General features: G+C 40.2%; 1 pseudogene; it reads left to right on the top strand.

The window, feature by feature from the left end:
* The first annotated feature begins 2088 nt into the window (after positions 1-2088).
* Positions 2089-19828, top strand: part of LOC101447842 (vomeronasal type-2 receptor 116-like) — a 34068-nt pseudogene continuing 16328 nt past the window's right edge.

The raw sequence follows: 19828 nt of genomic DNA on the forward strand, positions 1-19828 counted from the left end.
ATTATTCACAATTATGGTAAGCAACTCATAAAAATATTGTGGTATATACACCTGATGGAGTATTATTCAACTCTGAAAAGAAAGAAATCCTGAAGCATATTACAGCCTAGAGGAACCAAGGGAACATAATGCAGAGTAAAGCAAGTCAGACACAAAAACTGAAACATTGTATGAGTTTGATATTATGAACTGAGCCTAAAGAGCAAATTCATGGAGTTAAAAAATAGAATATAAGTCATTAGAAAATAGAATGAGTTTATATATTTGAAAGGTGAGTTTTAATATGTGCAGACTTGGTAAAAGTGTATTTGTTAACATTTGGAAATGCATAAAAATGGTGAAAGCACATCATAGTGTTTGTAATTAGCAGTCCTGGTATATGAGTAAAGTAGTGTTTGAAAGGGAATTCCAAGGTCAATTATGTCAATTGAAGAAAATATAAAACTTAGAACTTTGTAGCATAGAGAACCTTCTTGTGAAAAATTAATATTGCTAGTAGTGCATATATAAGGATGTTTTCTATGAAATGTAAAAAATATATGTTGATGTTCTGAGATGTTTGTATCAGGATGATTTGGGGAAAAACAGAATAAAAAACCTATGGACTGTAAAGTATAATAATATATTTTATATTAATAATAATTAATGATAAGTGAAAGAATGTAGGCATAAATTACTACCTATTGTTACATTTGGTCTAAACAAAATGAAAATTCAAATAAAATCTAGTGACAGAAATAGAATAGCAATTATGTATGGCAGGAGATGGATAACATGATTGAGAGGTGACTACCAAGGGGTAGGCTTTTTGTGTGTTCTTTTGCTTGATTCTTTTGTGTGTTTTTTTGTAGTTGTTTATAGATATTTTTCTTTTTGGAGAAATGAAAAATCACTAAAATTGATTGAAGTGATGAATGCACAACTCTGTAATTATACCAAAGTCCATTGTAAATTTTAGAGGGATTTTATGTTTTATGGATATGTTTCATTAAAATTGATTTAGCAGAGTCATGTGTTAATTTTGTCCACTGCCAACCATTAGTTTTCCCTGATATTACGAAATAATACCAGAGTTTTTTATATAACCTACTGTGTTCTCTGTGAACTAGAAAAAGGCCAATACCCCCTTCATCACCTGACTCCAGAGCCATCCATTGCTTTGACTTGAAAACCAGAGTGGCATTTTGAGATTAATAATTGCTGTGAGCTAGTGTCTAATCTTGATAAAAAATGTGATCTGCCTATTATTTAGTACCCACTTCATGTGCTTTGGCAAAGTTTGAATTCATCTTATTTTTTAATTTATCATCCCACATGATCAGACCCTGATTTTGAGTCATTCCCACAGTGAAATGTACTTTTCAGAGATTTTACATAGGAGAACTTTGGACTTCAACCCTTTATGAACCCACTTCACTAATATAGAATCTCAAGGACTTCAGTGTTGACAGTTCACTAGAACTGCAGCTGGCATATGAACTCCTCTACCCATCAAGATCCTTACTATTATTTATTTTTCAGGTGATGAATTCCTTATGTTAGGTCATTCTAGGGGTGGATTTAAAAGTTGAAAGGAAATTTATAGCTATCAGTGTCTACATTTAAAAATAGAAAAGAACAGTCATTAGTCTTTCTACAGATCTGGGGGAACTATGAAAAGAAGGGAATACAGAACCTAAAGCTTGTAGATGGAAGGAAATAAGAAATACTTGAGTGGAGACACATGAAATGGAAAAACAATTGAGAGATCAAATAAAATAAAAAGTTGGTTCTTGGGAGAGATCAATAAAATTTCAAAGTGTTAGATACATTGAAAAAGAAAAAGGGAAGAGGCAAATTAATAAAATCTAAATTGAAACTGAGGACATTGCTAGAAATTGCAGATATTAAAGGATTATAAGTGAAAGCTTAGAAAATGGTATGGGAATAATCTAGAAAAAGAAATGTACAACTTCCTATCAACATACAACTTATGTAAACATACTCAAGAAGAAATAGGTCTCCACAGACTTATAACAAGTTAAGGGATTGCATCAGTAAGTAAAAACATTCCGTAAAAGAAAAGTCCAGGATCAGCCAGCTTCAAAGATGAATTCTATCAAATATTCAAAGAAGAGAGAGGGGCCAAGATGGTGGCTGAGTGAACTTGCCTTGCGGTCTCTCGTGGGAAAAAGAGGCTGGGCGCCGCTGGAGATTCTCCGAGGCCGGGCTTTTTCAGGATTTTTGCAGGGCAGGAAGTGTCTGGACATCGATTTGGTGGAAAGGTAATGGAGAGGATTGGTGTATAAGATATAATTTGGCTTCTATTGCCCAGAGGTGAGACCGGGCTGACAGGTTGCTCACTCCTTGGAGGGGGCGGGGGAACCACGGTATCGGCACTCCGGCTGCGCTTTTGGCAGCTCTGTGGTGCTAGGGAATTCACGAATCCTGGTTGGGCTGTTGGGAGGTTGAAGTAACGGACGCCTTTGCAAATCAATTTGGGGAGACAGACAGTGTTTTGTGAAGCGGGGGAGTTTTTGATTGCGGACACAAATAATAGCGCTTCTGCCTGGAGCCCCACCCCCCAGGCCCGGCTGCCGATATGCAATGAAATTAGATTCTTAGTAATTGGGATGTAGTTTCAGGGTGCGGTGAGGGAGGGGGACACGTCAGGAAGTCGATAGGGGAATATTTCATGAAGCTTGGGAATTCCGGTTTTGGAATCCGTTTTCGGTATTTCCAACTGGAACCCAACCCACAGCGGGCTTCGGATCTGCTTCAGGAAATTTACAGCGGTGTAGAGGCACCCTCAACTGGCCATTTTTTGGAATCACAGGGTGGGAGCTGTCCAAAAGCTGAATTGTCGATTTACCTACTAAAAAAATACCCTACTGAGTAAGTGAATTGCAGGGTTCAGACATAATATAGAGTTTGCGGATCTGACTTCTCCTTTAGGGCTGACACCCAGCTGCGGGGTTCCCTGAGGGCTGTGTTACACTGCAGGGCTCCTAGGCTTCCTGTTGACCAGATTTGACGTTGCCAGGTCTGAATCCCCTAAATTCTGGTGGCCCATAACTGAGCCTCACACCTCTTGAGTCTTCAATAACTCAGACTTTCCACCCCTGAACCCATCACGCCCTGAGGTCCATCTGAGATCCCTGAATGCCCTAGCCTTCAACGTTTGCGTTTTTTCTTTATTGTTTCATTTTGTTTTGTTTTTATTTTCATTTTACCTTATTTTTTTATTTATTTTTAATGTCCTGATTGCTACTATTGCATTATCTCCTAGTCTTTTCTCCCAGTGTATCCCGTAAAGTCTTTTTTTTATTCAGTTATTTAGGGTTTATAAATTTTTTTTTCTACATATTTCATTTTAACTCAATTATACAATAAGTGCTGCAGGGAACACCTCACATTTGCTGGGTTTTCACATCCTCCACTGCCTCATTTCTGTGTGAACTGACTTAGGCTACCAACACAATCCCCTTTCCCCTATATCTTGATATCCGCCATCATCTACTGTCTCTGCTATATTCCACCTCTCACCTCCCTTTCTTTGATCCACAAAGTGTCTAACTCTTAATTTCTAATACCTCTGTTTTTGTTCTGTCTGTTATCCACTCTTGAAACTATGACCTTTCTTTTCTCTTTCCCTCTCTCACGAAAACAATGGCCTTTTAGCGCATACCATATTCCTCCCATATTCTGTCATCTACCTCATAATAGGTACTCTGCCTACTGCTATAACTCTACACAATTTACACGAATCTAACCTCCACCCTCCCAGATCTCATATTCTTGCTTTGTTAACATATATCACCAATACTACTTTACATGTTTTCCTTGCTTACACAATTGTCTTTCCCTGGCATTAACACTTTCCTCTAAAGTGAACTTAACCAGCAACAAGAAATTAGAATAAGAAGAAAAAAGTGACAAAGAGAAGATATAACACTTACACAAAAACAACAGCTAACTAATCTCCAAGAGTAGACAAAGAAGCTAAGGAACTGAATAAACCCATCAAGATAAAATGATGACCAGACAGCAACAAAAAACTACAAATCAAACCAGTAATCAGGAAAACATGGCTGAATCCAATCAACAAACTAAAAATCAGGAAGGGGAACAGAACTTCGCACAAGCAATGAAAGATCTCAGAACATTTATGACCGACAAATTTGATGATGTAATGAAAGAGGTTAACAAAATGAAGACAACACTTGGAGGGGAAATTGCAGACATATGCAAAAAGATAACAGATATGATGGGAATGAACACCACAGTTCAAGAAATCAAAAATACACTTGCAGCCAATATCAGCAGACTAGAAGAGGCAGAGCAGAGAATTAGTGACGTGGAAGACAGTACATCAGAAATCAGACAATGGAAGGAGTCAATAAAAAGATAGAAAAAAATCCAGCTAGGACTCAGAGACCTGAATGACAATGCAAAACGCTCAAACATACGTATTATAGGCATTCCAGAAGGAGAAGAGAACGGAAAGGGGTCAAAAGGAGTGTTGCAGGAAATAATGGCTGAAAACTTCCCAAATCTACTGAAAGAGACAGATGTACAAGACCAAGAAGCACAGAGCACTCCACTAGTCATAAACCCCAACAGGCCCACCCCAAGACATATACTTGTCAAATTATCCAATGCTCAAGACAAAAAGAAAATCCTAAAAGCAGCAAGAGAAAAGAAAACCATCACATACAAGGGAAGCTCCATAAGATTAAGTGCTGATTTCTCATCTGAAACGATGGAGGCAAGAAGGCAGTGGAATGACATAGTCAAGGTACTAAAGGAAAAAATTTCCAACCAAGAATACTCTATCCAGCTAAACTAGCATTCAGACATGATGGAGAATTCAAAATATTCGCAGATAAACAGAAACTGAAAGAGTATCTCAACAAGAAACCTCCCCTTCAAGAAATTCTAAAGGGAGTTCTGTAGAAAGAATGGAAAAAACAGGACAGGCAGAGTTGGAGGAGAGTATAAGAGCAACAAAAAAAGACAAAAATAGAGGGAAAAAATACAAAATATGACAAACACAAATACAATCAAAATATGGCTAACACAAACAATTCCTTGAGAGTAATAACACTGAATGTCAATGGATTAAACTCACCTATCAAAAGATTCAGACTGCGACATTGGATAAGGAAATATGACCCATCCGTATGCTGTCTACAAGAAACACATCTTAGACCCAGAGACTCATGGAGGTTGAAAGTGAATGGCTGGAAAACAATCATACAAGCAAACAATAACCAAAAAAAAGGCAGAAGTAGCTATATTAATATCGGACAAAATAGACTTTAAATGTGAAACAATTGTGAGAGACAAAGAAGGATACTACATTTTAGTGAAAGGGAAAATCTGTCAAGAAGATCGAACAATAATAAATATTTATGATCCTAACAAGGGCGCCTCTAAATACGTGAGGCAAACGCTGGAAAAACTAAGTGAAACAATAGATGCATCTACAATTATAGTGGGGGATTTTAATACACCACTTACAACTCTGGACAGAATATTTCAAAAGAGAAGCACTAAAGAAACAAAACATTTGAACAGTATATTAGAGGAACTGGATCTAATAGACATATATAGATCATTACACCCAAACACAGCAGGATATACATTTTTCTCAAGTGCACATGGATCATTCTCAAAGATAGACCATATGCTAGGCCACAAAGAAAGGCTGAATGAATTCAGAAAGATTGAAATCATACAAAACATTATCTCTGACCACAGTGGAGTCAAGCTGGAAATTTGCAAGGGACAGAGGCCAAGATTTCACACCATGATTTGGAAATTAAACAGCACACTCTTAGAAAAACAATGGGTGAAAGAGGAAGTCTGAAAAGAAATCATTGACTACCTTGAAACAAATGAGAATGATAACACAGCATATGAAAATTTATGGGATGCAGCAAAAGCAGTACTGAGAGGTAAATTTTAGCCATAAACTCATATGTCAAAAAAGAAGAAAGAGCAAAAATTGAAGAACTAACTGCACATTTGAAGGAATTAGCAAAACAACAACAAAGTAAACCAACAGGAAGAAGAAGGAGGGAAATAACAAAGATAAGAGCAGAACTAAATGAAAGAGAAAATAAGAAAGCACTTGAAAAGATAAACAAGACCAAGAGCTGGTTTTCTGAGAAGATCAACAAAATTGACAAACCTTTAGTGAGACTAACAAAGAAAAAAAAGAGAGAAGATGAAAATACACAAAATAAGAAATGAGAAAGACGATATCACCACTGACCCCACAGAAATAAGGACTATCATAAGAGGATACTTTGAAAAACTATATTCCAACAAAAATGACAATTTAGAGGAAATGGATAAATTCCTAGAAACACATAAGCAACCCATATTGATGAAAGAAGAAATTGATGATCTTAACAAACCAATCACAAGCAGAGAGATAGATTCAGTCATTAAAAATCTCCCAACTAAGCAGAGCCCAGGGCCAGAGGGCTTCACAGGTGAATTCTACAAAACATTCCGGAAAGAGCTAACACCAATCCTGCTGAAACTATTTAAAAAAAATCGAAACAGAAGGAACATTGTCAAACTCCTTCTATGATGCCAAAATTACCCTAGTACGAAAGCCAAACAAAGACACCACAATAAAGGAAAATTACAGACCGATTTCTCTAATGAACTTAGATGCAAAAATACTTAACAAAATACTTTCTAATCGTATTCAATAACACATTAAATGAATTATACACCACGACCAAGTGTGATTTATTCCAGGTATGCAAGGATGGTTCAACATAAGAAAATCAATCAATGTAATACACCATATAAACTGAAGGAAAAAAATCATGTGATTATATCTATAGATGCAGAAAAAGCATTTGACTAAATACAGCATCCTTTCTTGATAAAAACACTTGAAAAGATCGGAATACAAGGAAATTTTTTGAACATGATAAATAGTATATATGAAAAACCCACAGCCAACATTGTTTACAATGGAGAAATCCTAAAATCCTTCCCTCTAAACTCAGGAACAAGACAAGGATGCCCATTGTCTCCACTCCTATTTAACATTGCCTTAGAAGTACTTGGTCGAACACTGAGGCAAGAACCAGATATAAAAGGCATTCAAATTGGAAAGGAAGAAGTCAAAATTTCATTATTTGTAGATGACATGATCCTATACATAGAAAATCCTGAGAGATCTACAACAAAGCTTCTAGAACTCATAAATGAGTTTAGTAAAGTCGCAGGTTATAAGATCAATGCGCAAAAATCAGTAGCATTTCTGTACACCAATAATGAGCAAGATCAGGAGGAAATCAAGAAACAAATACCATTCACAATAGTAAGTAAAAAAATCTAATACTTAGGAATAAATTTAACTAAAGAGGTAAAAAACTTATACACTGAGAACTATACAAGACTTTTCAAGGAAATCAAAGAAGACCTAAGTAAATGGAAGAATATTTCTTGTTCATGGATAGGAAGACTGAATATTATTAAGATGTCTATCCTACCAAAACTGATCTACACATTCAATGCAATCCCAATAAAAATCAACAGAGCCTTCTTTAGGGAACTAGAAAAACTAACTACGAAATTTATTTGGAAAGGAAAGAGGCCCCGAATAGCCAAAGACATACTGAAAAAGAAAAATGAAATTGGAGGAATCACACTACCTGACTTCAAAACATACTACAAAGCTATGGTCGTGAAAACAGCATGGTATTGGCATAAGGACAGACACACAGACCAATGGAATTGAATTGAAAGCACTGATATAGAACCTCACATATATAGCCACATAATATTCAATAAAGCCACCAAACCCTCTCAACTGGGAGAGAGTGGCCTATTCAACAAATGGTGTCTGGAGAACTGGATATCCATATGTAGAAGAATGAAAGAGGATTACCGTCTCACACCTTGTACAAAGATCAACTCAAGATGGATCAAAGACCTAAATATGAGAGCCAAGACCATAAAAACCTTAGAAAGCAGTGTAGGGAAACATCTACAGGACCTTGTAATAGGAAATGGATTCATGAATATCACACCAAAAGCACGAGCAGCAAAAGAACTAATAGATAAATGGGACTTCCTCAAAATTAAAGCCTTCTGCACCTCAAAGGAGTTTGTCAAGAAAGTAAAAAGGGAGCCCACACAGTGGGAGAAAATATTTGGCAACCATATATCTGATAAGAAACTTATAACTTACATATATAAAGAACTCCTATATCTTGAAAATAAAAAGATAAACAACCCATTTAAAAAATGGGAAAAAGATTTAAACAGACACTTCTCCAAAGGTGAAATACAAATGGCTAAAAAGCACATGAAAAAATGCTCCAAATTTCTAGCTATCAAGGAAATACAAATCAAAACTACAATGAGATATCATCTTACACCCATTAGATTGGCAGCTATGAAAAAAAAAAGAAGAATACAAATGCTGGAGAGGATGTGAAGAAAAGGGAACACTCATCCACTGCTGGTGGGAATGAAGAAGGAGCCAACCATTCTGGAGGACAGTATGGCTGTTTCTCAAAAAACTAGCCATAGATTTGCCATATGACCCAGCAATACCACTGCTGGGTATATTCCCAGCAGAACTGAAAACAAGGACACAAACCGATATATGTACACCAATGTTCATAGCAGCATTGTTCACTATTACCAAAAGTTGGAATCAACCCAAATGCCCATCAACAGATGAGTGGATCAATAAAATGTGGTATACACACGCAATGAAATACTACTCGGCTATAAGAACAAATACACTACTAACACACGTGATAACATGGATGAATCTTGAGAACCTTATGTTGAGTGAAGCAACCCAGGCATTGAAGGACAAATACTACATGACCTCAATGATATGAAATAAGCAAGCTGCCTCAGAAAGCAAGAGACTGAACGATAGGCTTACAGGAAATCGGGGGTGGAGGAAGGAAGTGAGCCGACGTCTGCAGGGGTGGAATTTATGACGAGCTGGTGGTAAGTATGAACACAAAGAAGAGATAAAATGGGGGCAAGGGGTTGCCTTTTGGAGGGGCTTTGTGGGTTTGAGGGTGGCTGGGGATGGGCGGATGGGTAATATTGCCCAAAAGTGGGGGGAGAGAGGGGTAGCATATGAACATAGGAGAGTGTCAGGTGTTGGTGGAGAGTAAAATGGTGAGAAAATCATACCAAAATATAATTAAGAGGGTTACCTATTTAGAATGCTCAGAGGGGATGGTCCAATGTGGGACGGGCTCCTGGGGAATGTCTGAATGCTCATTTTGCCAGAGTGGGTGGCACCATTGGGTAGAGACCCAAGTAGTGAGAAAATATTTGGCAACCATATATCTGAACTCAGGAACAAGAGGTAAAAAACATCATATACATAGAAATCCCACATCCTGCGGAGGACTAATGCCATCAAATAGAGGGAACTGTATCTCTCGAGAGAAAGGGTGGCTCCCAGGGCATTGGGACAGTTGAGCAAGTTAGGCCCTGAACACTATTCCAACTATCTCTGGACATGGCTTCTCGGGAAATGGAGGTTGGCTGTCACCATGGGCACCAAGGTGGATGGGAAAATGGATGTTAAATGTGTGGAACCAAGGTAAATGGCGGGTAAGAGAGGAGTTTCGCGAGAGTACACAAGGATGGATATAAAACATGTAATATTACACCATAACATATAGGAGACAACAGACTGATAATGTAAACCATAATGTAAAACATAGGATAACTAAAAAATTAGAAAACTGTGTATCCTAAAGTATGCACCACAATGTAAGCACAGATGTCACCTTGTTTGAAAGCTATTGTCTCAGACTCTGTACATCAATTTAAGTAAATATGATGTGAATAGGGTGTAAGAGTATCACTGTGGAAGGGAAAAGGTTTTGTGATGGATGTGTGGGAGTGCTGTATATTATATATATGAATTGCTGTGGTCTAGGGCTCTTGTTAAGAGAAGTTCAATAATTGGGGGGGGAAGAAAAAGATAGGATGTAGAATTTTTTCTAAGTCAACACGTATTCTATATCTAACCTTTAAACCCATCACTATATGCCATTTTGCTACGAAGGGATCCTGACATTATATTGGGCTTCAATTTTCAGGAAGTTCTGGATCACAGAGTGGTTCAACGATGGCAATGGAGGAATACTGGTATAGGATACTATTGACAGATGATATATGGCTGACAGGGAGCTATACAGGACATATGTCCAGGGTGCATGGTAATGTTTGGATATACTCATAGTGGCAACAATTAAAAACTACAGCTGGGGGGGGGTACTGGCTTCCTGGCCGGTGGTGCTCTCTCATGGTCCCTACGGGAGCAGCAACAGTCTCCCAGGTGCAGCAGCAAGGACCGGGAAGGAATGAGTGTCCAACAGTGAGCCCCTGACCCTAATGACTATGCTTGTGAGCTGATATGCTTGAAATAAGAACAAGGCCTAGAGCAGCATTGTGCCAGGGAATTTCCTCCTGACAGCCTTCATGTTACTCAAATGTGGCCAGTCTCGAAGCCAAACTCAGCATGTAAATGCAATGCCTTCACCCCAGTGTGGGACATGACACCCGGGGATGAGCCTCCCTGGCACCGAGGGATCACTATCAGCTACCAACTGATGATGCAACTGGAAAATGACCTGGAAAGGAAAGTTCAATGCAGATCAGCAGAATATCTCTGTCTACATAAAATAACATGTCTTTAAAATGCTGTTTGACCTAATGTAAGGGGGAAATGGAAAGGAGAAATGAATTTATATGGCTACGAGTCTCTAAAAAAAAAGAGTCTGGAGGCTGTCAAAAGGATTGCCCCTATGCACAACTGAGCAGAGACTAAGAGACAGATAAAGTAGATACAACCCCCAGGTATTGGTTCCTTTGAGGGCTAAAGAGATCCATGGGTGCTATTGTCATGGCAGATGGGGTTAACTGCCATGTCAGATGGCCCTTCTTTGGAGCTGGTGTTTATGCGTGATGAATCTGGACTCAGATGGGATCTCTCTTCATAAGACTTTCATGCTACTGTGCTGGAGTTGTATTTGGTGTTGGGGTTTAAGATATATTTAGGGGATCTGAATCTCTGGACTGAAAAGGTGATAGCCAGGTCCTGAGCCTCAACAGACTCCAGCACCTACAATCTGATTTATTGGACTCATCTCACTCAGCTAAGATGGAGTTGAAGAAGGACAACCACCACACCATGGAGCCTAGAGTGCCTACAACTGAAAGCGGGAGGATTGCATCCAGTATCCATGTGGAATCTGAGCCTCCTCTTGACATAGAGGTGCAATGGACACAACCAATCCAATGTCCACAGAGAAAAGGTGGCATTGGAGTGGGAAAAGTGGACATGGTGGCTAATGGGTATGGAGAATGGCAGGAAGAGACGAGATGTGGAGGCGTCTTTGAGACTTGGAGTTGCCCTGGATGGTGCTTCAGGGGCAATCACTGGACATTGTAAATCCTCACAGGGCCCACTGGATGTAATGGGGGAGAGTATGGGCAATGATGTGGACCATTGACCATGAGGTGCAGAGGTGCCCAGAGATGTATTTACCAAATGCAATGGATGTGTCATGATGATGGGATGAGTGTTGCTGGGGGGGGGGGGGGAGTGGTGGGGTGAGGATGGGGGGGTTGAATGGGTCCTCATATATTTTTTTAATGTAATATTTTTACAGAATCAATAATAAAATAAATAAAAAAACAAACAAAGACGAATTATTTCCAATACTTCACAAACTCTTCTAAATCGGGATCTCTTCATAATTTATTCTAAAGGCTAAAGTTATTGTGAACCCAAAGCTACTTTAAGATCTCACAAGTAAAGAAAACCAAGGGACAATTTCCCATTTGAATAAAGATGCAAAAACCCTCAAAAAAAGCTAGCTTATCAAATTCAACAGATGATAAAAAGAATTATCCTTCATGAGCATGTGGTATTTATTCCAGGATGCATGATTGCTTAACATAAGAAAATTATTCAGACTTGCAAAGCCTACCCTCTGGTTTATTGGACTTACCGTGGTAAGTAGGCACTTATAAGAGTGTCTGCAACTGCAAACAGGAAAATTGCATCCATCATATATGTGGAATCTAAGAACCCTCCTGATATAGAAGTGGAGTAAACATAAACATCCCAGGGTCCACAGGATGGAGGAATAGAGTCTGGGCTAGAGTGGACTTACTGATATTGTACTATGGAACTATTGTGATTAGTAATGTAAGAAATTGTAGCATCGATGTGGAGAAAGTGGCCATGGTAGCTGCTGAGGGTAGGGAGAAGAAGAAGAGATATGATGTGGGGACATTTTCAGAACTTGAATTTGACCTGGGTACATGCAGGGTAAGAAAGGCATATTTGGAATCACAGCCACAAGTTGTAGGGCTCAGGTAAGGGCAATTATTTTGGCTTTTTGTGCTGATGTGTTACACGGGAGAAGCTGGGCCTCTACTGTGGTCTCAGATGTTATTACAGCATATCCCACTTACTGATCACTGCTGTGAGTAAAACTACTCCCATCCATGAAGTACTCCATGTTGGCATTTGGTAGTGGCTGGTCTTGAATGTCCAGCTGGCTGAAATAAACTTCTTGCAATGTTTGCAAACAGTTTTCGGTTGGAATTCCCGGCTTGATGTGTAGCAGAATAGCAGAGTTCAGGGCTTTTACAAGTTCCAATTGGATGGATAGATTTTCACAAAATAGGGTTTGATATTTAATCAGGCCACTGTTGGTCAGCCAGTGTGTTCCTTTGGCTTATAAGTTTGTGATTAATGCATGTGGAAACAAAATGTATAGGTTGCCCAAGAGTTAATTTTATGACTTCTAGTGTTAGTATTGCTGCAGCTGCTAAGCTTGCAGGCATGAGGGCCATCCTTGGGCTCCAGTGTCCAGTTGTTTGGATAGATAACCTACAGGTCTTTGCCAGGAACCCGAGTATTGAGTGAGTACTAGTGCAATACTTCGGTGATTATGAACATATATGTAGAAAGGTTTTCTGAGATCTGGAAGTCCAATGCTCGGTGCTTCCATCAGAGCTTGTTTAAGAGCATTGAAAGCATCCTTCTGTGGGATTAGTGAGAGCAGGTAGTCATTATCGCCCCCTCTTTTGGCTTCATATAAAGGGCATGTGAGGATCCCAAATTTGAGGATCCAAATGCGGCAGAATCCGGTTACTCCAAGGAATTCTTACAACTTTTGGTGGTTGTTGCGTTCAGGGAGGCAACAGATTGATTACTTTCTTTCAAGTCCCCATTCATGGAGCCGCTGCACTCTTTTATAACCTAGATATTTGACCTGAGGTAGGCAGATTTGGGCTTTTTTCTTGGACACCTGATAGCCCTTTTGTTGCAGATGTTTTAAAAAGACATGGGTTCCACCAGCACAGTCTTCGTAGATGGCACTTCCAAGGATGAGGTCATCTACATATTGGAGGAGAAAACAATTATGGCCTTCTGGTTTAAAGGATTTGAGATCACTGTCCAGGGCTTGTCCAAAAATAGTGGGTGCATTTTAAAATACCTGAGGGAGTTGTGTGCAACTTAGGTGCTGGTTTTTGCTGGAGTTCAGATTGTCCCAGGTAAAGATGAAAATCATTTGACTCTGGAGCACTATCTGAATGCAGAAGAAGGCATCTTCAAGATTCAGTCATCAAAAGTAGATTTCCTTTGAGCATATCAAGCTGGGGAGAGTGTATGGATTAGGGACTGCAAGATATAGAGTTATTACTGCTGAGTTGACTGCTCACAAGTCCTGGACTGGGCAGTAATCCCCATCAGCCTTTTTAACTGGGAAGAGTGGAGTATTCCATGGAGATTGGCATGGTCTTAGGATGCCTTCATTCAGCAATCTCTAAACATGTACCAGACTTTTTCTTGCCCTTCAGGTGAAACTGGATATTGCTTTATGCTAATTGGACTGTGTGTGGGCTTTGTTTCAATAATAATTGGAGGAATGTCATGTGCCATCCACTTTGGGTTGCCCTCTGCCCATGTTTTGGACACATCTTTGAAGGGGAGCTGTGTGGCCATAGATTGGCGAGCTTCCCTGAGGCCAAACAGTCTCATTCCTCCTGCAGAGGGTGGGTTAGCACTATTTTTGGAGGGTTTGGTGGTCCAGTGTTACTGTGGATTGCCCCATGGCATTAAAGATAATTTGAGCCTGTAGTTTAGACAGCAAGTCTCAACACAGGAGGGGGCACTCTGGGAGATATAAGAATTCATGAATGATGTCCTAACCCCCAATGTTGCAGGTCCTGGTATGGAGAAATGGTTGCTGGGAACTTTTACCAATTGCCCCTATGATAGTGGCTTGTCTTTTTTATAATGCCTGGACTAGGTTGGGCATTACAGAGTGCTCAGTCCCAGGGTTGACCATCATATGTATGGAGAAACCCCCAATTTGGACTCCAACCATAGGCTCTGTGGGGCAGAGAAAATAGGAGCGTGGTCTGTCCTAATAATCACAATCAGAGTCTTGTATTCCTGCAAGTCCATTGAAGTGATTTGCAGGTCTTCCTTCTGAATTTTTGCTAACTGAATATTTAGTTTGTGACATTCCCCTAGCTCTCCTGGCTAACGCTTTGGCTGCTTATTTTTCAACAATGTGGTAGAGTGGCCAGCTAGGACATTCCTGCTACCAATGACCCCCTCCCCACAGTATGCACAGTGATTTCACCCTAGGGGTGGGCGCCTCTCTCTTCTTGAGGTAGGGGTTTCCCAGTTTATTTCGCTTGACACAGGATTGCATCCATTGACGATTGTTGCTGGGAGAAAGCCTACTTTTTTTCATCTTCCGGTTCACTTCCCTCCTGGTCTCTACATCACGGTGGATGCAAACCTTGGTGGCTATTTCCAAGAACTCAGATATATTCTTTCCAGTGAAGCCATCCAACTTTTGTAGCTTTCTGGGATGGCAGCCAGTGATTGTGCCACAAATGTTGCATTGACCATTTTTTGGCTTTTGGGAGCATCTGGGTTAAAGGCTGTGTAGACACAAAATGCCTACCACAGTCTCTCATAGATTTGAGCCAGACTTTCATTGAAAGTTTGTAGGACTTCAGTGGTTTTTGCCATGTTTACTGCTTTTTGACTCCCAGCTCTAAAAACTTCAACTATGTCCTATGGAAAGTTTCTAGTCAGTTGAGGCCAGTCGTGTGATTGGGATCCCATTGGTGGTCCTTGACTGGGAACTGGGTGTGGGCATTTTGGTCACTGTCCAAGGTTCCCTCAGGTGGGTGCTCTTTGAGGCAGGTTATAGCCCCTTGTGTGACCCACATTCTTTGTTCAAAGTTAAGTAAGGTCATAATGAGTTGTTTACAATCAGCACAGGTGGGTTTGATGGACTGGACAAGGTCAGCCCTGAACTGAGGCTTCTCCAAGTATGGTGGGGTATGGCTTTTCCAGTTAAATTAGTCCATTGTAGTCCAGAGCTGGTACACATATATATGGTTTCCCCCTTGAATCTGGCCATCTGCATCATAATAAACTTGAGTTTGGGCTTCACGGAGTAGGAATGACCTTCTCCCTGCTCCTCCTTCCTCTGAGGCTCCCCATGATCTGAGTTGTTGTTTTTCAGGGACTCCTTCCTGACTGATGGTCAGCACTGGGCTGCCAGGGACAAATGTCTGTGTGGGCAGCTGTGCTGCATTTCTCAGTGCAGATGATGACAAAGACAGCTGTGATGATGGAGTGGGTGCACCTCCTGATGCAGATTGCAATAAAGGCAGCTGTGGGGATGGTGTAGGTGCATTCCCTGGTGTGGGTGGCGATAAAGGCACCTGTGGGAATGGTGTGGGGGATGCACTTCTGAGCACAGATGACAACAGGGGAGCATTACTTAGGGAAATTGGCTCACCTCGTTCCTTATCATGGCCCATGTAGGAGCAATTGCATAGGGTGGCAGGAGGTAATTTTCATTTGGCCCTTCTAGAATGGGTGGGTTGGCACTGGATTTGGGGCATACTTCCTCTGGAAACTTTGCACAGTGCTTTTTTGGCTTGGTCCCTGGGACAGCTCTTCTGGGTTTTTGTATTAGGCAAATCCTGGCTTCTTTATTTGTACCTTCCCTAACCAGAGTGGATTTTGACTTATAACATATTGCCAGGCATCAATGTAGGGGAACTGGTCAGGGTGCCCTGGTTTTCTGGTTACTGTGTTGTGAACTTTATGGATGATCTGGGGGTCAAAAGTGCCCTCCTGGAGCCAGTCCATGCCAAAAGTTGGCCATTCTAATTCAGAAAGTATTTTAAGCTTTCCTGGCTGGAACTTTATGATAAATACTTCTCTATGGAATACTCGGGGAAAGTTTTTTAGCATACAACCTAATGTGATCCTACTTTGTGTGTTTCCCATGTTTCCACCTTGTGCCCATGCTGCACAACACTCACTCAGCCTAAAGCTTCATCCATTTCCAGCTACCGGCCTCTCAGGAACTTATGGTACCTCTTAGCCTTAGCAGGTCGGTATAAATCCCCAACTCAGAAGAGGGTCCCCTTGCAGGGAGGCCATCCAAACCACCCTTGACTAGATGAGTTCACCACAGAACCATGGATCAGGACTCTGTGATGGCCCTCCAGAAGTGTGTTTCTGCATCTCCCTCAGCCTCCACAATCACACACACCCAACCATCCCTTTCTTTTCTTGGACCTAGAGAAGATGGCTTCCTCTCTTTTCCTAAGGAGTACTGGGGTCTCCTCTCGAGAGCTGATCAGATTCCTGTCCTATTTTTTTCAGAATGATGCTTTTCCTGGGTTTTGCCCCTGCGTGTCTGACATTTCTGGTGTGCAGAACTCTTTGCTTCATTCTCAAGGTCCCTTGAACTCTCCAGTGTCTCTCGGTTCTCCAGGAGTGCTCTAGTGGAGTCCCAACCTCTTTTGAAACTAAAGGAGAGTTCAGGGACACCCAGGGCAGGGTTCACCTGAGCTCTCCCAGGCTACTCAGAGATGTCCTGGGGGTCAAACAACTGTTGCTGCCTCTGACCTTCTCAGTGTATCCAAGATGAGCCCCCAGAGATGTTGTAGTAGAGAGAAGTCGGGTGTGCATGATATTGAAGGACAGGAGGCAAGAATTCTGAGAAGAAAGATGTGTTACAACTTGCCAAACTTGGAATACACTTGTCCTAATAAAAACTGAGCCCTGAATAAGAATTTTGTGTTCTTTTTATACAGAGGATGTAGGAGTGGGGAGTCAAATGGTGCTTATATGCAAAAGGAATTTTTGTTAGTTTCTTCAAGTGTTTTATCTGAGTATCATATAGGTTATATCCTCCAGGTGAACTTCAATTAACACATATTCTCCACATTCCAGGTAAGCTTTTAGCATGAACCCTCCATATTCCAGTTAATCTATAATTAACACCTCCCTGAATATCCAAAACCTCTAGAGTTTATTCTTTTCAGTTGGCTTTCCAGGGAACTAGGCATACTTGAATATAGAATAAGTTTGAATTTATGCACAGGCTATATTAATATGAGGTTGAGTGTATAAATTAGGCCCAGGGTTGACTCAAGAACTGGCTTAAGTACCAGGGGTAGAGACACCATTTTTATTAAGACTTGGGTTCATGCAGAGGAAAAGAGTCACTAGGCTGGACCAGATCTTGAAGGTCTTTTAATGCTGGCCTAGGAGGCATGTATTTCCTCTGGAAGTCATTAAATCATGACCTTCATCTGGTATCCATGTGCGGTTTAAAGCAGAATGATCACAGACCCTAGTAGAAAAGTAAAAGGAAAGAGAAGTGATCTGAATTATTGGAAGTTTTGTGTAGAGGAATACTGGCTGGTGTTTGGCAGCTACTTCAGGGTTTTATCTCAAATAGAAGGCAAAAACAAACTATTTTGAAGCAGCATATTTGGAATCCAACAGGGGAGGGAAAGGAACAAGAATTAAGGCAAAGCAAAATAGGATGATGCATTGACCGCCACTTCAAGGAATAAAAAGGATTAGTGCCAGAAAAGTGACAAAGCCCAGGAATGTGTTACTTCTAACAATTAAGAGAAACAGCATCACATGATAATTTTCTTCTACAGTACCTTCACAAGTGTTTCTGGAAATTCAATAAATCCTGAATTCAATGCTAATATTTTCTTGTTTGTTTTATTGTGTTATACTTTGGCACTTTGTCAGTAATCTGATCTTTATGGTTCCTGGAGAAACTAATAAATCCTTCATAGTCTACAAACTCACCACAATGTATTCATGGGTGGCTTGATTCTTATTGGCTCTACCTATCACACATTGGCTATATTTTAAATGGAAAAAAATTCTATCATATGTTTTGGAAATTTCTCCTACATTATTTCTTCAAATGTGGATTTTCAGTTATTCACTCTGCTTCTTCCGGCTCAAACATTTTTAGTGCTGGAACTACTCTAGAGAAAATCTGTAAATCTTATTTTCTTAAAATTTTTCATCTCTTTCATACTCTATTGTGAGGTCTTGATAATTTCCACAGAAATATGTCTCAATTGTCAAACATCTGATGAGTATGTTCAGCTCAGGTAAAGATTTTGCTCTTCATATTTTAATTCGATAATTTATTTTGACCAGAATATTCATTATTTTCATGCTCTCTACTTTTTCTTTATCATATTTATTTGTTCATGAATTGTATATGCCTTTTAAAATTATTTTTAATTGTTTTTTTTGAATAAACATACAACACAAAAAAATGTTGCCTTTCTACACATGTCTCTTCTGTTACTTTTACTTAACCGATAGTTCGTGCTAGGGTTGGTTTATCCTCAGAAGACTTGAACCTCTGGACTGTCCATGTGCCAGCTGGGCCCTGAGCCTCTGTAAATCCAGAGTCTTGCAACTCCTACCCTCTGCTTTATTGGACTTACACAGGCCAGTTAACAGGGAGGTGAAGATGTTCAACCACCAAACAGGGTAACTGAGAGTGCCTACAACTGCAAGCAGGAGAAATGCATCCAGCATCCATGTGGAATCTAAGACCTTCTTGATACTGGGGTAGAGTGGACATCACCATCGCAGGGTCCACAGGATGGAGGAATAAAATATGGGTTAGAGTGGAATTAATGATATTCTACTATGGAAATATTGTGATTAGTAATGGAAGAAATTGTAGCACTGATCTGGAGAAAGCAGCCATGGTAGTTGCAGGGGGTTGAGGGAAGAAGTGATGTGATGTGGGGGCATTTTCAGGACTTCTAGTTGCCCTGAATGATGTTGCAGGGAGAGATGCTGGACATTATACATCCTGCTACAACACACTGTGTAGACTGTGGGAGAGTGTAAACCACAATGTGGACTGTTATCGATGTGGTGCGGTGGTGCTCCAGGGTGCGTTTGCAAAGTGCAATGAGTGTGCCACGGTGGTTGAGGGGGTTGTTGAAGTCAGAGGATTGGGGTGAAGGTTGGGGTATACGGGAACCACTTATATTTTTTAATATAACATTAAAAATAAAAATAAATAAAAAAGGGAAAGAAGTATATGAGGTTCCCATATAACACACACCCCAGCCTAACTTACTCTTCCCACATCAACAACTTCATCATTGTGGCACATTCATTGCATTTGGAGAATACATTTCATAGCATTGCTGCACTGCATGGATAATAGTTTACATTGTGGTTTACACTCTCTCCCAGTCCAATTAGTGGGTTATGGCAGGATGCATAATGAACAGCACCTGCCCATGCAATATCATTTAGGACAACTCCAAGTCCCATAAATGTCCCCAATCATAACTCAAAGAAGCAAAGAATGTTATGTGTGAAAAGAAACAAATCATATGAAATAAAAGGCATACACCTCTATCACATGCCTCCATAATGAGCTTACTTATATTTCATTTAGATTCATGTTTAAAT

This window comes from Dasypus novemcinctus, chromosome 30, assembly GCF_030445035.2.
Source record: "Dasypus novemcinctus isolate mDasNov1 chromosome 30, mDasNov1.1.hap2, whole genome shotgun sequence".
Classification (NCBI taxonomy): Eukaryota; Metazoa; Chordata; class Mammalia; order Cingulata; family Dasypodidae; genus Dasypus; species Dasypus novemcinctus.